Consider the following 20,422-nt stretch of genomic DNA (forward strand, 5'->3'; position numbering starts at 1 on the left):
CAGTATTTTTTGCAAAACCTTGGTTTTGTTCATAGTTCTTCAGAAGCAATTATACACTTAGGTATCTTGTATGCTTAATCGATTGTGAAGGACCCATTAGTGAGGTTATTAGTGGGTTGTATAATAGAAAGACTTTGTTAGGAAGACTTCAATATGAAAATATTAAAGGAATGTTTCCTCAAAAATACTAAAAAATGGAACATTGAATTGGAGTTGAATCTGTGGCTCCTATAACAAATGTGAATGAACATCCTAAACACTGAGAAGATGGAAAGATGGGAAGATTGGAGTCACAACCATCTTCTCTTTTGTTTTCCGTGTAGTTTGATCCTGTAAATGTTTTCCAAGAAAGCTGACCAGAACAGTCCAGACAGGTAAAAAGGAAGTTTATGCTTAATCTGCAGCTCCCAATGAAACTAGTACTGCACTGGGTACCTCACTTCTCATCACTGTTGACAGGCTCTTTAGGTGTTCAGTGAGTATGCTGGAGAACACTGAGGGTCTCCAGTTCCAGACATTTTATGCATCTCAAATGCAGCATAGCATCTGAATAAGTGGGTTTAGGATGTCAATTTGAAAATCCATCATTAAAATTGAAATTAAAACATTCATTCACAAAGTAATTCAGGACCTAATGTCCCATGTATTTCAATATGACACAGTCACTAAATATTTCAGGCACAATCTTCTGATATTTTGGCCTTATGCTGGCAAAATATTTGGGAAAGAAACACCTACTGCTTAATCTGTTCTTGCCCTCTTTCCTGAGCCTTCATTACCGGCCCCTGTTAAACAGACCTGGACCAAATGGGCCTTTGAGCTAACCCACAATGCTTTTTCTACTAGGATTTTCATTACTTCTATTAAACACTAGCATCTAGATACTTTTGTGTTCTATAATTATTTACTAGTACATCCTATTTTGTCTAATAATTCAATATTTTAACAGACTTATATATATAAAGACTCCAAAATTTGAGCAAATTTGTGAGAAATTACTATAGTTACTTTATAAAATTTATTAGAAAAATGTGCAAGGCATTCAACTATTGTTTTTCAGCACAGTTCCTCAGAAAACATGCTTTTGATAATAATAACTCCTTTAATGCTTTCATATATTTAGGAGATATGTCAGGAGATTTCATATATCAGGAGATTGTAGAACTTGCAAAACATACAAAGAGTTTAGAAAAATGTTTGGGGAGGAGTTTCTAACACACAGATTCTCTAAATACTCTAACAAGCTGCTGTAGAAAGATGAAATAAGAAAACCATGCAGTGAAAACATCTGGCCTAGCTGTAAGAAAGAACTCTGAAAAATTCCCCAAGGGACTTCTGTGCAAGCTTACAGACTTCCAGTGAAAGCATGGACTGTGATGAAATACACACACACACACACACGAATTTTACTCAAAACTATCTGCAGATAATATAGAATTTTAAATAAAATAGGTGAATTATTAATCTTCTATTTGTTTCAATGAATATCACTTGAAAGAGTGTCTCTCATGTCCAGTGCATCCATCCTACATCTCTCAACACCATAACCAAATATATACATTTGGCAAAGAAGTTAAATTCAAGATTATCATGAATATGCAACATTTTCTTTGTAAGGCAATTTTCTCATAAATTCATGCTGAGATGGCCTCCAAAGATGACTAGGAACTTAAATTAAGTTTGAGGTCATTTTGGTTCAAGGAGATAAATTTGAGATAATTTGCTTTATCTCCTTGTAACATGCACTTTTTCTCCAAAAACATGCTAATGGTGCTATAATTTTAAGGTTATAAGTGTTCAAATTTACCTCTATTTAAAGGGCTCGGCAAAAGAATGATACACTTGAATTAAGATTTATGTGTAATTTAAAATGTTTTCATGTTGTTTCTCTGCACCACAGTTAAGATGTTCACTTCTTTTTCTATATGTTCCAGTCAGTATGTATATTCATAATTGCTGTTGGCATTAATAGTGATAATAATACTCATTAAAAGAAAGGCAACTTAACATTTAACGTAACATAATGGTTTTAAGCAATTTTTTCTTAGAAGTCCTATACCCTTGCAATGACATTCTTCCTTTTTATCCTTGTATCAACAGAACTGTGTTCTTGACAGTGTTGTGCTTCCCTCTTTTTCTGATGTTTCAATTTCTTCAACTTCTAAATTCTTGTCATGAGCTTCCTTGCAGAATATCACATAGTGGAAGTGCTAGAGTGGGATTTGACACATCACATCACATCATAAGCACATTCATGAGCATCAGGCACTTGAAAGCTGCATCCTCCTAGAAATGTTGAGTTATATCACAAGAACATTTAGTCTGCAACATGGCAACTTTTAGGTGGTTACATGACCTGAACCTTACTCTCTTAAAGATTACTTTGTACTAGGTTTCATCAAAATCAAGATTTACAAAAAAGTAATCAGTAGAAACAAAAGCCAAAATACACAAGATGAAAATCATGCTTATGAAGAAAAGGAATATTTCAGCTACAGCTGTGTTTAGACATGTGAGTGAAATGAACTGAAAACTATAAAGGTCAAAAAACCATTTCTGAATTGCATTTAGGAAGTCAGAAGGTGAAGATTTAATAAAAATAAAAATACTATCTACTTCTGCTTTGGTTTCATATATTAGTATGTGTAAGTCTTTAACCTAATAGCATTCAAATCTTTTTTTTGATTCAAACTTTTACCGAATTTTCATTTCTCATCTTTGATCAACACAGACTCCAGTCTATCTGCTAGGTAGGTAGAGGTACAGTGTGAGACAGAATAAAACATACAGTATCAGAAGAAAAGAAGCTTTATTACTATGATCCCAAAGATGGTGTAATTTACATATGAAAGGAAAAAAATAAGGCAAGTTTTATGTTACTGATTGTTTGTTTTCTTTTAGAATGCCCAGGGAGAGTTGATTTTCAGAATATCTTCACCACTTATGTTGGTTGTCATCTGACTATGTAAATAGTAAGGTAGCTCAGACAAAGAAGACATAAAACAGCTGTATTACTTAGAGTGGAGAATAACAATTTATTAACTGCAACATCAGCCTTCAAGGAAATCTTTGCTTATCTGAAAGACTTAGATCTACACAATAGGTGTAACAGTATAGTTTTTACCTAGAAGTGGGAGATGTTCTTGAAGGCCACAGGAAAAAGCATCATGAAGAAAATATTGAGCAGAAAGTGTGCCAAATGTGGCCATTTAAGTCCAAGAGAAGAGAAAGCCAAAGTATAATTTTCTTATAACAATGTGGAACCTTCTATTCATTACATCTGCTGAGACTAAAAGTCAAGATATAGTCAAGAAATTGACTACACAAATCAAGATATTTTAGGTTTAACTCAAGAACTCTTTGGCCCGTCAGAGGATTGTGGTGACAGCTGCAATGGCAGTCTGTGAGTACCTTCTAACTCTCAACAGGATTTTCAATTTTACTGCAAAAAACTTTTCACAGTTGTACAATAAAAGAAAATTCCTCCTCCATTTCAAGAACTGAATCACTATGTCCACTTACCTTGAAACTTGGCACTTGAAAAAATTTGTGGAATACCAGCTAGGAAGATAAGGAAGGACCCCATAAGGTGACTATGTGCCATGAACAGGCACTCTATTTGGTCCCTGCACTACAAAGAAATACTCCTGAATATCTCAGTATGACTTTTTGCTTGTATACCACAACCAGATGGAGAGAGGACCAGATGTTTTACCCATGAGTAGTGCTTCTGTATGTTAGAGAATTTTACCCTCAGCATAATGATCTGGAAATCTCCATTCTAAGTCAGTCAACTGTCATCTTCTTGTGTGTTTATGTACAGGAGAAAACTATATGCATTTAGTTCTACTAGACAAAGTTTAATTGAGGAGCTGGTCAGGCATATAGATTGCCCTGCTGGTGTCCATGCCAGTTCTCAAAGGCTGCTTGTTCAAACATATGTGATTCCATATCCATTTATAAACCACTGAAAAATAAAATCTCCAGAGTATACCCCAAACCAGGAACCATTACTTAAAGTACTACACCAAATTAAAGCAAACTGTCACACCTATCAAAACAAAATCAAATAATTAACTCAAATAATAGGTTATAGCCTGTGTTATATTAGTACCATATCATCAAAGTATTATTCCAAACTATCAGTGTCTATATGTATTCCAAAAAGTAATCTATCTGCATAAAAAACAAACAAAAAGTTGCAATAGTTTCAGTCTCTAGATACATGTATATATAGAGATATACATATGAAGCAAGTAAATTGTTAGCCAATGTCAACATTTTTTAAAATAACATCTTTAGGAATCTCATGGTAGCTTAGGTAAAGGCTCAGATTAAGTGTAGAAAATAATATATTGAACAAAAAAAATCTTTGTCAAACACCATATCCCAGAGTAGTGACTATTTGCTATGGTATGTATGGCCAGGAATAAAGGTAATTATTTACTTTAGGGTCATCATTAGGGTGTAAAACATTGGGGTAAAATAATGGAGCCCTGTGGAACTAAATCTCTGAAAATATGAAGGACAAAGGAAACAATCTCAAGTGCAGTTTCATTCTCTAACTGGAAGCAATAAATGTCAGTAAAAAGAAAATTGTGTAATATACAGCCTTATTTTTGAGAATGGTTGTTTCTGCAGCACCATCTTTCTATTTATTTTCTATTAGCTTGCACAGATGACAATAGTGGCAAAAGCATGGACAGAAGTTAAACTGTAACCCAACACAAAAATAAGTATAAAACAGTGGCGCATTTAACCAGTTCAGAAGAAGGAAATACAATGTATAAAAAATCTTGTGAATAACTAGAGAATGATTATATGGGCAGATCTTATAACACTGGACCTAATAACCGATTCACTGAGGTACCAGGTCACTAAGGGAACCTGGGGCAAAGGGTAGGAAAAGAGAATGAGGAAGAAGGAGAGTATGGATGAAAATGTGTCTCTGACTCAGCAAGTCCAGAATCAGGCCAGGCTGGCGAGTGTGACAATGTGAAGAAAAAGCTATCCTGAAACAAAAGACTTCCAGCACTACAGGTGAGAGTTAAAAAGGAACAGCAAGAAAGCTTGCATTCACAGTGATTGCCAACACAGTATATTGACAAAAGATGGAAGAAATGCAATGGATTCTACAATCTTGCAGGAGTCTGCAAATCCTCAAAGAGTGTGTGAAGCAGGGATTATGAAAATAGGTAATGCTTTGAGTGCACTCAGCAAGCATAAGCCAAAGGGACTGTGAACGTGCTTATAAATCATTAGGGATTTCCATAGGAATCCTTACAGAAGGTTAGTAATACAGAGTGCTTAACATCAATCTTGTTGTTTTTACAGTGTAAGCTTGCAATATTTCCTTTAATAATTTTAATGTGACTTTTAAGAAGGTTGAATCCAATTAAAAAGCATGTATTTAATGGCCTGCCTTTATCTATCTTTCTCTCATATTAAGCAAAAGAAATAGACTTTGAAATGTTCTTTAGAAACTCAAGAAATCAATAAATGAAGCAAAATAAGGATAAAAGAAAAGTTAACACACTTCAGGAGAAAAATCACATACAAAGATAGAAAAAGTGAAATATTTTACTTGGCAGCTGTACTGAAAAAAGACTGTGGAAAGATGTGGAAAATTGCTATTAGAATCTGAGTCACCCATATAGTGACGCAGGGCAAAAGTCATTTTAGTGGGATTTGACAGAGGTGTAAAATGTAAGACACAGATGGTAATTATTCTGCTCTACTTGGCAATGGTGACATTTCAGTTGGAATGCTGGTTTTTTGGCCATTGAACTATAAGAAAGATGTAGACAAAATTGGAATATGGAGTATGGTAACAAAAATGTTTAGAAGCTTTTAAAATTTCCTCACGAAGCAAAAATAGACTCAAAAAAACCCTGTCTTAATTTGGTCTTGAAAAGACTGAGAAGAAAATAGATAGCAGCCCTCAGATATTTTAAAAGGAGTATGTTCTATGTCCACAGAGAATACACAGAGAATGGCATGCCTAAATGGCAATGAGGTTTTTTTCCTATATGTGACCAAAAAAGGTTTCACACGGGTCAAAAAAGTTTAGGCCAATTGATACAATATTTGCTAGGACAATAAAACAGTTGTGATTCTCCATGTCTACAATTATACATATGTATATATATATCTCTCTCAGTTCTAAAGAGAGGGTTGAAATTCAGAGTGAAGGCTCAAAAGGATCAATGTCCATTTCCAAGTGCATCCCTCCAGGCTATATCAATATTTCACGCCATTACTAGTAAGGCTGAAATAGTGAACTCCTACGACTATACAGTGATATTGGCATGGAAGCTACTCTGGTCATATCTGCTACAGTATGGCAAGAGTGCTTTTCTTTTTTTTTTTATCATAATAAATCAAGAGATTCTTATATAAATTGAAGTTCCATTCCCCATCACAACACCCCTGAACGTCTTCCTTGGCTGCTAAATTGTAACCAAAATTCCAAGATTTGGAAATGGTTTTCATATCCAGTCATTCTTTCAATCATTATACTAATGAAAGTGACAGTGAAATATTTTGTTCAGCTTTTTACATCACTATTGAGTGCCAACATTTTTCAGCCAAAATGTGTGAAAGGTTTTAAATGTGTCAAAGTAGTTTCAAAGCAGTTTTCTCTTTCAATCTGGAGTTGAAGCTTCTGGATAAAACCCTATTTTTTTTTTTTTCCCAGCTATATTATAAACTATTATACTTTTTTATTGCTTTACTCGATCAAGATTATCAAGTCACAAGAGAAAACAGAGACTTTAGCAAACCTGTTAAGCAGAGTTTCACTTTCATGCTTGCATGATTGTTCAAATGAATGCTCAGGAAAAAAGAGTTGCATTTCTGAACAATTTGGAAAAAATGGCAAATATTTTTGATATCAGAATGCAAGGCAAACCATCACATTCACAATCCATATCATTACAGAAAGTTGTGAATACATGTAATTTCATCGGTCAAGCTTTAATAAGGCGAATTCTTTTCATTGCATCATTTAGAACATTTTTTACATAGTCTTGCATTTTCTTGCTGCCAATGGGTGGGGGGTTTTGTGAATACCACAAAGCTCTTAGGAAATAGTAGTGACCATTTTTTGAATTCAGCAAGACCAGCACAGCAAGTCACTGGACATGCACCATCTGTGATATTCTGATGTACTGGCCCCAGTCCATATCATTTGCTTGCACAAAACTATTATCCATTTTGTATGTCTATTTATATATATATATGTATATATATATATATATATTTCTATATCTGCCCATGCTCAGGTAGGGAAAGAGTGACAAAACAAATATAGCTTCCAATGGTTCACATTCTAATTGTTATTTAAAATAATAAGGAAAACTATTGACAGTTACAATTCTATAGTCTCATCTAGCTGCAAAGTAGAGTAGAGATTATTTTGACAGTAACTGAAACCACTGCATTTTTGGTCTTGTCTTGAAAATACTATGTTTTGGTATTATCTGCAAGAGCTATTAAATTAGCTTGCTTGAATACATCTTTTCATCCACCATAGGAATTTCCTCTTTTCTGCTGCAAGGTAGTTACTTGTCTCCTGTGACTTTGTGATCTTTTCTAATATTCATAATTTGGTGGCTCATACAAAGAGATCATTTGAGCACTTCTGTATTCACAAGAGCAGCTGAACAGAAAATTTTCTTAACTGTTGTCATTTTTTTTCGAGTTCATTCAATTTATGCTTGAAGGAACTCTCCATATTGTCTTTGCAATGAAGGTGCCTTCTTTCAAGGTGGTGTCAAAGATCAAGTAGTTTCATTTTCCCATTAGCAAATACTTTGTAACACAGCTTTGAAATTATTGTTCATCAGTTGACACAGTCTGAGTAAAGCCCATTTAAACATAATTTGGTCTATATGAGCTAGTTTTCTTTTAGGGTTCTCACACCATTCATCCTTTTGCTTTTAATGATAATAGAAACTGAGAGACTATTTCAGGGTTTTTTTCTGAACAGCACTTACGGCTAAGTGTTCATTGCTAAAAGATAGTAAAAAAGTGAAAGTTTTTTCTTCACTGTTCCTTTCTTTAGCCACTAGCCCACTGCTAGTCTCAAGATGCACTAGCAGAGTTTCTGATAGCTAAACTACCAGATATGACTCAAAGTTCAGTTATAATAATAGGAAGTATATAATTATATAGTGGAATACAAGAAATTGTGTCTACTGCCATGATGCCATCGGTGCCAGCCAAATAAATGAATAAATAGCTGAAGATGTAGAAAATCATGGCTATGGACTCTTTGATTCCAACCAACTCCATAACTTTGCCTCAAAACTGGAACAAAATAATGGTCTCAATTCAAAGCTGTGACAACTGTGTGACAAAACAAGAAGAAACTGCTTTTCTTATCACTATTGGTATTGGGCTGTTCCATTGGATTGTCCCTTCTCCTCATATGTGCCAGCAGTTTTCTGGTTTTTAAACCATAAATAATTAAGCAACTTTTAGGGCAACATGTCTTCTGAACCCTGGAGGCACATAAAAGGTCATTTTTTTAAATTGCAGGAGATATTCATACCAATTTGAGAGGTGATTGAACAGCAGAACTATAGAACATCTTACAGAATTTCAGCAAATTTCATTTAGCTAAATTTTTATTAATCTTTGACAGATTCCTAAGGAATAGTCCATGGATTTTTTTAGATCAGTTAACAGCAGTTTGAAAACTACAGGACTGTATGAACCTTTAAAGTACCCTCCAGTTCTGCTTTTTTATAATTCTATTATTAACATTCCCCTAAGTGAGCTTTACTGGAAGACATGATAGCAAAAAAGGTGAGTGCCTGCAAGTCAAAACTGGTTTTGCAGGATATGGTAGGTTTAATATAGTAATGTCTGAGAATAAGCTGTAGATTACTCAACATGACTTCAAATAATATGCCATGAAATCTGGGTTTAGACATATAGCCTATGTAGTATGGGCTAATGGAAATCAGTGTCAAAATAATAAACAGATATTGAAAGCCTGCAGGGTGAAGTATTAAGGTATTTAGTGTCATTACCTTGCAGGAAGAGCACCAAAGACTCACTGATTGACACCTACTGATATTCTATTTAACAGACATTTGAGATCAAGTATATCCGTAATGTGAGAAATTGTGTTAGCTGAACTGGAAATTTATAGATGTTTAAAAAAACAGCTGAAGACAAACAGAAGTGTCAGTATAATGTGGGGTGCCAGGAGCTGCCACATACATGATTTATATTCAGTATGAGGCACAACATCAGTATTAACATGTGAAGTTGTCTGACTGCCTTATGAAACGGTCACCAAAAAGAAAAAGGACATAATGAGAAGAAATAGAGGAACTGCGCTTCAGTTTCCCAGAGGCAGGAAAAGAAAGGCTCCTGGTAACAGGGCAATATATTGTCATATATTCTTACAGCAATCTGTAAAAATAACATACTTTGCATTATATAAGTGCCTATTATTCCATAATATAGCACAAATCCACTAAATCAGTGATTACTATATATAATATAAAGCATAGCTACAGAGTCAATTTGGAAGAAATTCTTGTGTGAGACTAGCTCTTCCTTCTACAGTTTTAATACATAGATTAGCAAAAGACTCTTGTAGAAGATAAGCACTGGTTTCTCAGGACTTCTCAGTACAGAGTACAAAAATCACTTGAATAATTTTATGACCCAATTGTTTATGTATAAAACTCTTGTTAAAAACATCAACCTTTGTCAAATTCTGGGTACTCATATCTATGTATACGTATATATGTTTACATACATACTCCCATACATATATATACATGTGACTAATCTATGTATATATATAATCCATATTTACCTCATGCACGCAGTTTTTATACGTAAATTAATAATTTTTTTGAACTTTATAGTTTAATAAGAAATAACAATAAGGAAATTAAATTATTTCTATCTGAAATTTCTAAGTTATTTCTTTATGCCATGTAATGTACAGAGAGTGATTCCAGTATGTCTGCTACATCCAGAATATTTTCCATTCACTGCAAAATAGTCACCTAGAGTCATAAATATCTCATTCTATACAGAATAACTGCTTTATCTATATAAAACTACAGTTGGACCATACAAAGAAAAATAAAGTAAAACAAATTAGCTGTGGACACCTTGTCTATTAGAGAAATTGCTTCCACAGAGAAATCAAGTAAAACAAAGCTACAGGCAAGTCAAGAAAAGTTCAAACAGAGCAAGCCTGACAAGCCTCAAAAATCAGTAAAAAGTTTATGGTCTGTTTCTAGCAATGGCAATATGGTCCTGTATTCTGTAATACAGAATTTTGTTCTACTTTCTGGTTGTTTATTTCTGTTTCTACCCACTTGCCAAGTCTGTTCTATCTGATCCTGTTTCTCATGAATCATACATTGAGTAGGGGTAGCAATTTGCAGAAAGAATGTCATAGTGTATAAATATTTGTTTTTATCAACAAAGCCTATGGGTGTAACAATGTCAATCCAACATTCATTATGTTTGGTAGCACACTTTTAAAGCTATGTGCCATATGTTCCCTTCCATTAAAGAGACAGGGAAATTCCACTAATCCAATGCAAATCAGGGTAGGGTATAATCATAGGAAGCCTGCAAAAAGAAGCAAGTGACACCAGGTGAGAAGTGATTGCCTTGAATATGTTGTATCTTTACCAGTATTCATCCCATGGTAACACCACCTGGTGGCTTGTCTAATGAGGAAAATATGAATAGCTGGAGAAGGAAAAAGGCATAAAATATCACCTGGGAGGCCAGAGTCTGTTATGCCAGCTTTACTGCCAGTGTTGGAAAGACAGAGAAGGGTAGAAATTCAGAGCTTTTTCACAGAATTAACCAAACAATACTGGATTTTAATTTTTTTTTTTTTCCTTTCAACTCATTCCTTGAGTATTTTTCCTGCTATGGGGTCCTTCAGCTGTAGGTCTTTTGCTTTGAGAGCAGTAGTACAGTGGAATTCCTAGAAGATTCACTGCAGGAGTTCTTAGTCTGGATACAAAACTTCAATTTTACTTTGAAGAAGTACGGAAACCTGCATATGGTTTCAGTGAAACTTTCTTGAAACCAATAAAATACATATCCCCTGTAACCAACCACTTTATTAAAAGTACAAAGTATTAACTTCACGATCTCAATATTTTGAGACTTTTCCTACTATACAATCTAAATCACTATTTACTTTAGTTTCATTCATTTTTTTAATGTTGTTTATGTGTGAAGGAGTGTCCTTACCACAGTGACCATTGAGATGATCGTTCCTTTGTATCCTATTTTACATTTTGTAAAATTACAGCCTTTTCTCAACCTTCTCCAATCTAGAGTCAACAAATGAATTTTTTTCTTTGTTTCTTATAAATCCAAGTTTCTTTTCAAATTGCCACACTACTGTAGGCTATTTTTTGGTCATATCACATTGGTAATATCTGAAATTAAATGGTGTTCTACAAAAAGTATTATCCATGCTTAAAATAATAGCTTCCTGCTGTTTTATATAAAGTTGTTTCTCTCCAAACTACTTCCTTTCTGTGAAGAACATCTGTCATTTCACAGGAAAAACTGCTCAGCTAGTGTGGTTTAAGTCAAATTTAAGGAGCAGGCCATCCCTATGTGCTGAAAGACAAGCTATAGGGGAAGATGATCAGCCTGGTTGAACAAAGAGCTTTGGCTGGAACTCAGGGAAAAAAGGAGAGATTATGATCTTTGGAAGAAGGAGCAGGTACCTCAGGAGGACTTCAAAGATGTTGTGAAGCTATGCAGGGAGAAAACTAGAAGGGTCAAAGCCCAACTAGAACTTAATCTGGCTACTACTGTAAAAGACAATAAAAATGTTTCTATAAATACATTAACAACAAAAGGAGGGGTAAGGAGAATCTCCATCCTTTATTGAATGTGGGAGGAAACATAATGACAAAAGATGAGGAAAAGGCTGAGGCACTTGAGGCCTTCTTTTCTTGAGTCCTTCATAGTAAGACCAGTTGTACTCTGGGTACCCAGCCCCCTGAGCTGGAAGACGGGGACAGGGAGCAGAATGAAGCCCCCATGATCCAAGGGGAACTGGTTAGCGACCTGCTATCCCGCTTAGACACACACAAGTCTATGGGGCCAGATAGGATCCACCCCAGGGTAGACAGGAAGCTGGCAGAAGTGCTCACCAAGCCACTTTCCATCATTTATCAGCAGTCCTGGCTAACTGGGGAGGTCCCCATTGACTGGAAATTAGCCAATGTGACTCCCATCTACAAGAAGGGCCAGAAGGAGGATCTGGGGAACTACAGGCTTGTCAGTCTGACCTCATTGCTGGCTAAGGTTATGGAGCAGGTCATCTTGAGTGCCATCATGCAGCATGTACAGGACAATCAGGTGATCAGGCCCAGTCAGCATGGGTTTATGAAAGGCAGGTCCTATTTGACCAACCTGATCTCCTTCTATGACAAAGTGACCCGCTTAGTGGAGGAGGGAAAGGCTGTGGATGTTGTCTACCTGGACTTTAGTAAAGCCTTTGACACCATTTCCCACAGCATTCTCCTAGAGAAACTATCTGCTCATGGTTTGGATGGGCATGCTCTTAGCTGGGTAAAAAACTGGCTGGATGGCTGGGCCCAAAGAGTTGTGGTGAATGGAGTTACATCCAGTTGCCGGCCAGTCACAAGTGGTGTTCCCCAGGGCTCAGTACTGGGGCCAGTTCTCCTTAATATTTTTACCAATGACCTGGACGAGGGGATGGAGTGCACCCTCAGATAATTTGCGGACACCACCAAGTTGTGTGGGAGTGTTGATCTGCTCGAGGACAGGAAGGCTCTATAGAGGGATCTGGACAGGCTGGATCAATGGGCCAAGGCAAATTCTATGAGGTCCAACAAGGCTCAGTGCCAGGTCCTGCACTTGGGTCACAACAACCCCAAGCAACACTACAGGCTTGGGGAAGAGTAGCTGGAAAGCTGCCCAGCAGGAAAGGACCTGGAGGTGTTGGTCAACAGCTGGCTGAATATAAGCAGAGGCCACGATGGCCTGGGGATATTCTGACATCACCAAAACATGCTCTGACTGCTGCCCTGTTTCCCTTCCTCTCTCTCGACACTATTAAATATTTTTCTGCTTCTGGTGGGGTTTTTTTGTTGTTGTTTGTTGGATTTTTTTGAGCTGATTCCTTCTTTGTATAAAAAGTCTCCTGGTAACCCCTTGTTACTGAATCCTTGTATGGTAGTAATTTGGCACTTCTTTTTTAGCATCCTCCACTTTTGGCAAACATCATCAGAACAGAAAGTTTTGAGTGCTATATACAAATACACTGTGTAGACTTGCATTCCCACTGTATCATCTGTTGTTATCCAGGCCATTATAGCAAGAGAGGAGGATGTGCAGGCACCCCCCACAGTATGAACTGTTGTTTCATAGTTGGCTCATGGTTTTTTCCAAGCCTCTTCTTCTCCAACTCATACTTTTCGATTTTATCTTGAAATATTGCGCTTTTTAGTAGTTATTACATTTTGTCTTAGTTTTAGACTAGCCTTTTAGTTTGTCATGGTCATTGTGCATTTTGATCTTCTCTGCTTCTTGTCTTGGTGTATGAGGAGACACAGCTAGCTTAGTGTCATCGATAAATTTTATATAGAGCCTCCAAAGTACCGTCTCCGAAATACCCAATTGACTTAATCAGGAAATGTCGACAAAGAACCATTTTTCAACCAAATGTGCACCATCCTCCAAACAATATTACTGCTAGCTCTTATTTCCATAGTTTCAGGCCATTAACAGATAATTTTCTATCCAGTGTCTATATTTGCATCCATGCAGTTTTCCAAAGAACTATTTTATCTAATACATTAATTTCCTTCAATGCTATATTTGCAAACAGTGCATAAAACAATTTTTGCCGAAATAACTGATTAGAAAGCACATATTTTGTTTGGGCTCTTACTATATCAGTGTATGAATTAGAACAGTCTCTCACTAGCAGAAAATGTCATTACTGAATTCTCTAATATTTTTCCATAAATCAGTATGCACAATAGATGCCTATAGGAAAGTAGAGATTGAGTCTCATTAAAGCTGTCACTAAGAAATATGGACAGAGTTTAATTATTTTCCTTCAGGTTCCATGAATACTGAAATCTGTCCAAATCATATTCCTCTTAAAAATTTCAAACTCTGAGGAATGAACCTGCTGTAATTTTCAGTCCTAATTAGTAGTTTGGGGATATTTTACTGTGTTCCTGGTTCAGATAATTTTAAATATTTTTAGTTGCAAAATGAAATTGATATTTTTTTTTTAATTACATGAACATGGAAAACTATGAAATATGGGAGTAAATATAAAAGAATAAATTAGTATCGGTACTGCATTATCATTCAGACTATAATTTGTTATTCTGATGTGCAAATTGCTTAATAAGAATGCAACTGAACAATAAATTCAAGCTTTTACTGATCATCTATTACCTGCATTATGAACTAAAGATAACTCTTCATAATGCTTTATAAAGTAAGACTTTTCAACAATACATAAATAAAAATAATAATTTATAATAATAATTTCACTTGCTCAATGCAGTACAGAAAACATGCAGACAAAGGCATAGCCAATCCCCTTAGTCCAGAAAAATAACAGTCCAAAATTGAGGCAGCAATTTTCTGGATCAAACTAATTACTGATTTATATAGTCACACCTTCATATCTCTAACTGACATTTCACTTACTTCAGTGGAAAATGCATGCAATTATTATGCACGTAATTCCTAGAATACAAAAGGTTAGTTTTACAAAAATTGCTACGTATAATTTAAGTAATATTTATCTATGTTTGCAATTACATTGTGTTAATATGTGTGTATATTTACATATTTTACAGTTGTTTCCTTGTACAGTTTTCATTTTTAAATGTCAAGTACAGTATTGGGAAGAATAACAGAGAAGAAAAGTAAATCAAGTTTGCATTAGAACTTGTGTAAGAACAAGAGGTGAATAAGAAGTTATTATATGCCATGAATTAGTCTAGATGAGTAGTAAATTATTCTAACAAAATTTCCCGTTCGCTGCATTTTTATCTGAGATTCTTAGAAACAGAATGATGTAAAAAACCTTATCCTTCTAAAGTTTAACTTAATTTCTTATTTATTATGGTCTTTCAAGTGCCATTGTTGTTAACTATTTCACCTCCAGGAAATTTCAACCTGTATAATGATTACATTCTGGGTTGTGACTTGCACTATAATAAGCAACATTATATGCACTGCAAGATTAGTTAGTTGAACTAAAACTGTGTACAGGCAAGAAAAGTCAGGAAGATAGCCATTGAATGAATTCAGGAGAAAGAGAGGCCATCCACCCAGACACTTCACTTTACTTCCAGTGTAACAGACTTTATACTCACTATTCAGTACAGTATGTTTGCTATCATTTAATCTGGTCTAATTTTATTTCTCTTAAAGTGATGTGAATAAGAATTTCCACTCAAAGGACACACCTGTGAAAAAGGTTAGATTATGAGGATGGTTGAGTGAAAGCAAGGAACCTACTTCCTGAAGCACCCAAATATTCTAATCACTCTAGCCATTATTTCTTCTGATATTTCCTATCATCTTGTAAAAAGAAACCGATTTACAACCTTTTTTACATTTCACTTTTGGACTTAAAAAATCCAAACAGTCTCTATTTGCTTTTGTCTCCAACTAGCCCTGCCCCAAGTTGTTTCATGTTTGTCTCTTTCTGGTCCTCCTTTCATGAGAAAAAATAGATTCTTTGGAAGTTGTTGTTTTAGACAATAGTGCACATGTTGTTTCAGTCAGTGGTGTAAGGAGGAGGTGCAGAAGAGACGTAAGTTTGGGAATGTTGTTTAGGCCATTCTACAACAAAATTAGCCTCTCTTGTTTAGTAGATACAGCTAAAGCATTCAAAAATAAGAGAAATGGTGTAGTGCTTCCATATTTAATATTGGAACTGTGTTTAAATCATCTGATTAACATTAAGATCATTGTTTTGGAAATACCTCTTATGGTATTGTAAATGAGGACTAAAAACTTCTATCCTCCTTTCAGCAATGAAGAATTATTTTCTTGGTGAGCTGAGACTTGAGTGTGTCACTGGCCTTGATGAGAATATGATTCATGATTTGGAAGGGAAGAGGAAATCATTCCTTATTGACACAGTAAATGTATTTATCAGAATTTTGACTGAGAAGGTAACCGTTTGAAGACTTTTATTAAGTACATTATTTTAACTAGTTCCAGGTTAACTTGTCAACATTAAACTAATAGTTATTATAAATAGATAATTTTTTCTTTCAGAGAAAGTGGGAAAAACTCTACAAACTTTCTCCCTTTCTCTTAATTTGGATTGCATACATCTAACAGGTAGTTATACCATGCCAACTACAAATGTCTTTCCTGAACAAAAAAGCAAGAGACTGGAGAAAAATCAGGGAATAGCAATAGTTCTTTTGTTTCAATGAAAAAAGATATGGATATTTTCTGCATTTTATCATGTTGAAATACATACTAAATCATTAATTGTACATTCTAGTTTCTTTATGGCACATTACACAATGGTGTAACAGACTGCAAATTACACTACGTATTTGCAACACATATCAAATGTTACTAAACTGAGACTTAGAATGAGAAACAATAAACTGAGATGTAAGTCAGTGCAAATAGATAGACTCTGAGATTAAACTCAACTTCTAATTTCCCATTTGCCCCAGAAACTAATGTTCTTTAAAAATTGGCTAAATATATCTGTCTGAAACAATATTTCTAATGTGTGTAAGAAAGAGGGTGGGGAAAACATTAATTTGTTAACTGTGCATTTTGAAAATTAGCCTATAAGTTTGATATTGAATAGGCTTTGACCTGACTTTTCAGGGACTCTTCCATTTGTGTTGGATGCCTGGGTTTCAATATGCAGTTTATTACTCTTTTCAGGGCAGCAGTTACGTTTAAGATTTCTATTCCGACTTTAGTTCATAACCTATTTCATTGGTGAATCATGTTTTGGTTCACCTCACTAGCCTTCATAAATTAAGGAGAAATTCCCAATCAAATGTTTCCAGTGGCTAATGGTCTCTCCCTTTTCCTTTTTTTTTTTTTTTTTTAATCTCAAGTAGAAACAGAGTAATCAACATCTGAACATATTAGCGTTTACCAGTAAATAATTTTAAGAGGACATGTGTTGCACTGATAATCCTCAGATGAATAAATGTGATTAAAACCACAAGGGATTTTGCAAATATTTTTGCAAATATTTTTGTCATATTAGACATTTTAGACTATATTGAATGTTAATTAATTTTATGTCTCACTATTGTACTTTGGTAGGACATGAGTGACCTATTCTAGATACTAAATGGCTCCTGGTGCCATGGGCACTGATCTGTCACATGATTTTAAATTTTTTTTTAGTAAGTGCTTAATTTTTTTTTTTTAGTAAGTGTTAGGCATCTGGGAGGAAGCAGAAAATATTTTTGTGGAGACATGACCAGAAATAATTGGGTAAACTCCGTATACCACTGTAGATTAATTTCCCAAAAAGAGCACCCTCAGAAGGATTCTCTTGTCAAGGTACCTTTTTTTCTGCTTCCAGTGGTATGCCTGAAAATTCAGCTGCTTAGTAGTCCTGAAAAGTTTGAGGTACAGTTCAATATTTTCTGTTCTTCACCTCTCTTCACTCATTCCTTCCCAATTGTTCCGAAGGGTATGACCTGGCATGCAGTGTCCTCATTTATTGTAAACCCTAAGATTTCGATATCTGTTCATAGGTACTCACTGAGGTTTTTCCCTCCTATTCATCTGTCTATCTATACATCCCATATGTAATTCTATATTTCCCTCTTATGCACAGTATTTATGAATGAATATTCTCAAGACTGATAATTCAGAGGTTTCATATTAGATGCGCAACCTTAACAAACTAAATTAGGATAAATGCATCATCTCATGCGAGAAAAGAATTAAGAGCCCTTTAGGTTCACCATTAGTTTCTCTCTCATTTTCTTGCTGTTGTGCTTGGACTATGTGAGGAATGGAAGCGAGAGCGTGGCTGCAACTCTGCTCAACAGCCATGCTGCCTCTCTGGTTCAGCAGTCCTTCATTTCATCCAAGTCTGGTTTTGCCATGCAGTACAGACAGTAACCCCTACATTTGGAAGACTCCCCTCTTCTAAATCACACTTGGGCTGCACCTGGCCTTGAATATATTTTTCTTAGCAGAGGTGGTTCCAGAAATGGTTTAATCTTAAAAGTTGTCCCTTCTAATCAATTAAAACTGGATAGATTAGCAGTTTCTTCGAAAGAACTTCCAGACTGAGTACATAGAATAATCCATAAAATAAATCTTCTAGCAAAAGAGAAGGAAATCCATAACTGATATCCACTGTCAGTGGAGAAAGGGCAATGTTTCAGTCTTGAAGTTCACAGATCACTTAGCGCTGTCTATGTCAAAACCAATTATTTGAACTTCATCCTGTAGTAAATACTCAGCTAGTGCAAATGGCTTTATAACAATATAATGCACTAATGTGCCGAGCAAAAAGTTCACTTACAAGGCATGACGATGCAGCAGGTATAATTGCAGTCACCTGATGGATATCAATCATGCCCTAGTGTACATGTTTTCTATCCAAAATCTGTATGATGATACTTTTAGGCACCACCATTAGTGTACAGCTGTTTGTTGTATGGTATTAGAATCAAAGAGAAAGAAAAAAGTGTCTGTCTTGGTGAAGTACTGTGATGAAGAATGTTATGTTTATTAGAGATCTTTGCACTATGATGAATTTGCCAAGGGACATGCAAGTGTGTTCTCTTGATCTGACAGCACATTTTTGGATTTAATGGAAATCTGTAAAATAATTTACCCAGCAAACAAAGAAAGCTAAAATCATAAATGTTCTGTCAAGCAATAGGAAGATTACTAGTGTCTCTCTGAGATCATTTCAGAGCTTTGGGATTATACTACCTTCTCATACTGAACCTTATTAGAATTTTATTGTATAGGGAAGTACAACGTGATACTTCATAGACACATATGACCAGCAAGATGTACAGTTGATAAAGGTGCTGAATTGAAAAGTTATAATTTATTAAGACACATTTTTTCCTTTATTTTTCCAACAGTTTGCTTTTTCCTATATTTTCTTTGCTCTTAGTGTTTGTGAGTGCAAAATAACTAATCTTCAAAACAAAATTTAAAAGTCTAGTAATTCATATATGAACTCAAATGGGATGTAATTTAAAAGCCTCTCTTGGGAACAAAACTTTTAGTTATTATTAGCTATCTGTCAGGAAAAAGAAAAAAAGTTAGACTATTCAGACCTAATCACATCTTTCATACATAACCTAAATTAGATAAAAGCATTATTTAGTACGTTGATTTAAGCATCTAACTCAATTATAGGTCAGGGCATAGGAGACAACAGAAGACAATAAGAAGTGTGAAGGTAGATGGATGGGACAGGAAAAAGATTTGGAACGATATGGCAGTTGAAAAGACATAGTTTACATATATATATCTCTATGATGATTTGTGAATAGAGGAAGCAGAAAGGTAGACACTAGTTTAAATCTGATTGTGTGATAAGACAGGAGCTAGCAATTTTCCAGTGAGTGTTTGTGCTGCAGGAATGTAGCATGGATGAAATTGCAAGGATGAGGAACAAGAGACATCAATAGCACTTAGCAGTAGAGAAGGTTGAGACACTGTAACAGCAAATTGAAATGGATCTTCCATGGTAGCTAACAGCACTATAACCAGAGCAATCAAAATGTCTTAGCCATAGGGTCTTAAGAATGTTTTGCCAGGAAACAAAATAAATCACAAAATTGCAGAGGTCTGCTTTTTCTTTTAATCAGAAGTCCTTCATTTTTCTCTTCTTCTCTGTCTCTTTCTTTGTATCAGTCTCAACTGACAGAAGTCAGTACGAGAAATGTATTTCAGCAGTCTTTGTTCTACTATGTCATGTCGTTCTTTCACGGAAAAATGTTTACAACAGAAAAATTTGCATGACTGTTCCAAAAGAACTAATTTGAATCACCAACACACTGATTGAACTCATTCAAACAACTGATGAAATCAAGATATATATTGTTTTTCACTTACCTGTATTCCAGTAACAATGTTGTTTAGCTTCCATTTTTTGCTAATACGTTTAGGTGCATTTCAACTAATCAGTTAAATATCATCTAAAATAAGTTGAAAAGCTTCCAGCTAAGCTGAACAAATTCCTGTTTAATCAAGAATGTTGGAAATGCTTTCTCCTTTGTTCCCCAATGAGGACATACCAGATACATATTCTGTTGAATCCACCAGTATGTGATGTTATAAATACATAGATTGTTACTATTTTAACTCTAATTTTCTTTAAAATTTTAATGATTTTTTAATATTGCCTAGATGTCTATCATTACCAGAT

This window comes from Balearica regulorum, chromosome 4, assembly GCF_011004875.1.
Source record: "Balearica regulorum gibbericeps isolate bBalReg1 chromosome 4, bBalReg1.pri, whole genome shotgun sequence".
In the NCBI taxonomy this organism is placed as follows: domain Eukaryota; kingdom Metazoa; phylum Chordata; class Aves; order Gruiformes; family Gruidae; genus Balearica; species Balearica regulorum.